The sequence below is a fragment of the Alligator sinensis genome, unplaced genomic scaffold (genome assembly GCF_000455745.1).
Source record: "Alligator sinensis unplaced genomic scaffold, ASM45574v1 scaffold1248_1, whole genome shotgun sequence".
Taxonomy (NCBI): domain Eukaryota; kingdom Metazoa; phylum Chordata; order Crocodylia; family Alligatoridae; genus Alligator; species Alligator sinensis.
The window spans coordinates 315268-321010 of record NW_005842645.1 but is presented as its reverse complement, the minus strand read 5'-3'; the positions used below and the strand labels follow the sequence as shown (position 1 = coordinate 321010).

The 5743-nt window shown below is 40.3% G+C and overlaps 1 protein-coding gene across 1 annotated transcript in view; it reads right to left on the bottom strand.

The window, feature by feature from the left end:
- The window catches only part of LOC102372585 (transcription factor GATA-6), a 29574-nt gene that overhangs the window by 1794 nt on the left and 22037 nt on the right, over positions 1–5743 (bottom strand). The gene's annotated exons all lie outside the window — the stretch shown is intronic.

Below are 5743 nucleotides of genomic sequence, written 5' to 3'. Positions count from 1 at the left end.
CTTTGCTATATAAGAGACATTTTTTTTTACATCGGTACTATTCAGCCCAAGTGATATTAGTATTTGGAAAACATTATACGTAGGGCTGTCCCGGGGGGGGGGGTGAATCGGGGTGACTGCCCTGGGACCTGCGCTTTGGAGGGCCTCGCGGAGCCGGACAGAGAAGCACGGTGACTCTGTGCTGCCCCCGGCTTCACAGCTTGCCATTTGCCACCCCAGCCCCCCAAATGCCAAATCCACCACTGGCTTCCTCACATCCAGGCGCGGGGCCCCACAGGCTGATTTGCTCCGGGCCCTACACCTTGCTCAGGTCACCTCTGTATGATTAGCTTTTACAAAAGTTGGAAATAATGTAACAAAAAAGGGAGAGGCTGGACAAACAGAAAAAAATCAAAATTAGCATAGGTAGATTGTAAGAAGCTATTTTGAGTACGTCTGAACGAGCATGCACTTGCTGTCTGAAGCACCTCAAAGTAGTCTGAGGCAATACAAACCACACGTGGCACATATGCACCCATTCACCATGCTGCTAATTAGTTGTATGGCGGGTTTGTTGTCACTGGCAGATCTTGGCGTAAAAAAAACTGCCACTAAAAAAACCGGTGTGGTGCATGCAGCAGCAGCATCTGCCATCAGAAAGGGAGCCTGGCTGGCCAGAGCCACGCTCTGGCTTCTGGCCAGGCTCCGAGCAGCTGGCTCAGTGCTGCTGCTGCCCTGAAAGGCCCCCAGGACTCCAGGGAAGGCTGCTGGAGCCAGCACAGGTACTGGCCCCAACCTCCCCAATCCCACCCAGGTCACTTTGCCACACACCAGAGTGCTGTGCAATGAATGCCCAGGGACAAATAGCAGCGGCACAAATATGTGCTGCTGCTATTGGTCCCATGCGAAACATGTGCCCCTGCACATGTGTGCTCATTGGGGCATGCCCTTTGTTTCCATAAGTATACCATGGTCCCCTGCTGGATGGAATCAGTAGCCAATTTTGGGGGGACTGACCACTGCAATCCTTTTGGGAACTGAGCACAAGGGCCCCAATTTGCAGAAAGTATACATTTTGTCTTTCCTGAGAAGGCGGCTTCTTTTGCGTATTGTAAAAATTAGGCACTCAAAAGTGCCACACCCCTGGCAACTGAAATAGATTCTAATTCTACACTTTTTAACTAAGAATGTCTTATTCCAATCCCTTCTACCACCATTAAGTTTGGATGGATGTGGCCTAGTGAGACAGAATCAGCAGGTTCTCAGTGGGCACAGATATGTTAAACACCCTACCTGCTATAATTTATAGGCTAGGGATAGAAATTACACATAAACCAGTAAAAGTGATCAGAAACCAATTCAAATTTGTAACACAATACAAGTTCAGTTTACATAAGCCACTTTCAAAATGGCTGAAACCAGTTTAAGACAAACCTGGATGGGTGTAGTATCACACTTAACTTATTTAAGTTACATCGGTTTATTGAATTTCTGTCCCAGATCCCCTCCAGATTCAAATTAATTCACAGTCCCCCAGCACCCCCGGATGCTTTGCAGCTCCCCCTCAAACCCCACCTCACAGGGTGGACAGGCTAGCCTTGGCCCAAACTGTCTGCTCCAGCTGAGCATGGAGGTGTGCTCTAGTGGCCCCTGGCTTCTGGCCTGGACCACAGCAGACATGTGGCTGCATTTCTGAAATCAAAAGTGAATGTCTGTTCACTTGCTTCTCAGTTCAATCTCCCCAGCTTAGACTAACCTGTGATGATTGAATCAATTCAGCCACAGGTTTTTTGACTATCTGTACTTAGCCCTCAAGAGCTAAATTGATGAGACAAACCTTGGGGAAACATGATAGACATGAAAATAAAATTCTTTATAAAAATATATGATAGTTCATTAATTTTAACAGAGAAATGGGAGAGATGTAAAGACAAAACAATCTATTTTTCCAGGAAGCTGAGCAGATCCGTTAAAGAGGAAAACTTTACAGTGCCAGACAGAGAAAGGGGCAACATTTCACCTGATAAAGGAAATGTTTAAGAGCTGACCTCATCCAAAATTAACTCTTGGATACACTAGCTTTAAATCTTAATTTACTTGTTAATGTTCTTTGGACCAAATCCCTAAAAAATAGAACATTCTACAGTGTGACTGCAGAAACTGTCTGCCAGTTATTTAAGTGAAAAGTATACATATTTAATCCAATCGTTTCACACAAAGGGAAAAACCCCTGAATAGGTATGTGGAGCTATGCCAAACTAGCAGTTCTCATATATAAAAAGAAGAGATTTTCTTAGGTGTTCATGAACATCTACAAATTTGTTCAAAGGCTATTTCCAATTGTACTTTGTAAGTCTTCTCAGCTGTAACAAAATCCATCCCCAGGAACAAATTTATCCTGAATAAAATTTCATTTTTTCCATACCCATACTATACATAGCAAAAAAGGTGGTCCGTTATAATCACAAAAGTCAGCAGGGATTAACAAGTGAATGATTTTTTTTAACTCTCCAAGAAAAAGATTATTCAGGTTAAAATAAAACCTGATCACCAACACACCATATAGGTAACACAAAAATGTGCTATTTTAATTCTGCCTTTATGTTTGATCTGTTTATTAAATATAACACTGCTATTAGCAAAACAAAAAATAGATTATTATTATTATAAATATTTCTAGAGTGGCCATCATCATTTTCTGAGCACATACAGCAAACTTAATGACACTGATTTTATGCTATCCCTGAAACTTTTAAGAGGTCTATTTACTTGGTCTCAGTCAAACATTTCGCAATGTTTTCCTCACAACAGAAGCCTGTTCCCTGCTGAAAAGGCATTTTATAATAATTTATAGAGCTGATCGAGAGCTGGAATTTCCTTTCCACAAAAAATTTCAGATATTTCTAGTTTTCTTTCATTCCAAATTGGAACACACACACCCATATTTGGAAATTTCTAGGGAAATACAATTTCCAAATATCTTTCATTTTGGGTCTCTCAAAATATTTTGATTTGAGAAATTAAAATGTTTCATTCCATTTAGCTAAACTAAATTGTGAAATAGAGTAAATGAAAAACCAAAAAGGTTCTATGCCTCAAGTGTCAAAATAGAATATTGTGAAATAATTGAAATGTTTTTCCCCAATTTTTCCCCAATATGAAATTCATTGAAATTGACATGCTCTTCTAAAAAGTTTCAGTTTTATCAAAATGGCAAATTTTCCAGTGGAAAAAATGCTGTATTAGAAATTTCCAAACAACTTTAATAATATATTAGAATTCTACTTAGCTATGTTTCTTTTTTCTTTCTTTAAAAAAAAATCCTGTTTTATGACTTGGAAAAGGTATAAATGTTTATTTGTGGGATAATGCATAATTGTGCAGGTACAAAGAGCAGGTTGAGAAGTCTATACCACAGTACAATATTTGATGGCTATTCAAAATATGATATCAGTGTAAACTACAGCAGCTGACATTATGATGAGACAGGAAGCACCCACTGAGCCATTTTCAAATGTGCCTTGCAGAGCATTTTCAATAGTACAATACTTTAGATTCTGTTTTAATTTAGTTATTCTTTTTGTCACCCTAGTTAGTCTGCGCTGCTCCTACATTGCTGTCATGAAAGTCTGGATACAGATGTTATTGGCTGTGCAGTACAGAGCCAAATCAAGCACCAAATCAAAATGTCCACTGAAATTCTGGGAATTTTGTATAAGTAAAAATAATTAGGCAAGTCTGCAGGATTTGTGTTTCAGAGCCTTTCTGCCATGTGTTGGTTCCAATCTAACTTTGTCATTAGAGAAGCAAAGGTTACTATCGTTCTTTAGCTCTTCAGCAAGCAATGTAAAATGTTAGTGGTCTCATTCATGATACAAGTAGACAACTGTCTGCAAGGCAAAAAACAAGAAGTTCATCTTGCCTCTTTATTTGTACTCCTAGCAGAAAATTAAATGGCCTTGAAATATAAGCAGGACACGGTTAGAGCCCATCATCTTGCCAAATAAAGGATAAACAAGATTTAAAAGATCCATGAAAATATCCTTTCCTCCCCAGGACTTTCTGTTTACTTATTTATAGCCCTCTTGTAATGGCTGTTGACTAGTCTAGAATTTGAAGTAGCTGTATCTTTTATCCCTAATATATAACATAAGCTTCCCTTTAGCAAGGAAGGCATTTTTAAAAGACTGGATCTACTGCAGGGGGGGAGTTAACATTTCAGGAAAACAATATTTGCAAACTTAACACACTTTATCTAACTTTGTGAACAGCAGAAATTATTTCAAAGGTTCCTATTCACCCTACCCTGCCACTATTATTCCTGCAGGGAAAAAGCTCCTCAATACTTGTTTTTAGCTTGTTTTGAAAAAGTAATTCACTCTTTCCCCAATTCAGTTCTACACAAGGGTGGAGCTCAGAGATCTGGTCTGTGTTTCCATTCCAGATTATCTGCTAACTCTTTCTCAGACACCCAAGAATGGAGAATGTGGAGGCATTTCCTGTTAGAAGACCGCCTATCAGTGGCAGACCAAGACTGGGCCTGGCTCCTTAATTAAGCCAACACGGGAGGGGGCTGGGCAGGGTAGCTGGCTCTGGAAACCACTCCCAGTTAATGGAATGACAAAGTCAAAGTCAATTTGGGCGGGTTCCAAATTGAGGCATGGAAAATAAGCTTTAATGTACAAAACGGGCATGGCTGAAGCATTAGGTTACTCAAGTCTGTTCATAAGTAAACATCTCTGCTGCTAGCCACCTCTCCCCCAGCAACTTAGTTAAAAAACAATAGAAATGAATTATTGGGCCCGTTCTCCAGCTGGTGTAAATGGGCATAGGAGTGCAAATAGCAATTCCAACTCATTCCAGCCATAGGTTTGACCCTGCTAATAAAATATAACTGATTCCTTTCTCTTGTTGAACTCCAGCAATAACATTAATAACTGACCAAACTGTGACTTCCTGAAAAAAACCAAATGAGGCTTTTTAGGATGAACTGGGCAGTTTTCAGAAGCATGATTTCTGTCTTGCAAATGAAAGTGCCATGCTGGACAGCTTCTACAAAAACAAGTTAAGGTTCATCCTATTCCCATGCTGTAGCTGTGAAGACAAATCCTTGGATACATAAAAGCAAGAGGGTATCAAAAAGAGCTAGAGAGGTGGTGAGTTTGTAGTGTTACTGTTACAATTCTGAGTCTAAATTTTGTGTCTATACTTCAGAAAGGATGTTGAATAATTTGGAAGGTCATTCACCCGGCAGAGGGAAGAGCTGAGTTTCAATCTGTGCTCCAGTGACTCATACTGAAAGGGCTGACAGAAGTGAGTGGTGTCAAGCCTCAGAATTCTGAATCCCAATCAGAGATTGGCACGACCCCTCAGCCAAGAAAAAGCGCCCCAAACCTCAGAGAGGTGGAGTTTAAAATATGCCTCTGTCACGATCATTTCTTACTGGCTAGCTAAGGTAGTTCCATGCATAGCGTGAGTCTCCCCAGGCATTGTAAAAGATTAGGTATCTAACTCAGGGCTGCAAATTCTAGCGGTAGGCTATCTGCCTAAAAATTAACCACTTCAGTGCTCAGGGTTGGATATACCACAGATATCTATGCCTTATGCTTTATGGGATGAATTCAAGGGAGACAGAAAGCAAGTCTCTCCAAAAGGCAAAAATTAGAAATATCAGTCCGATTACATCCACCAATACACACATTCTTTACACTAAAGCAGCTGCAAATTTTACTCAGTGAGAAGTAACCTGGTTTATCAATCCAGG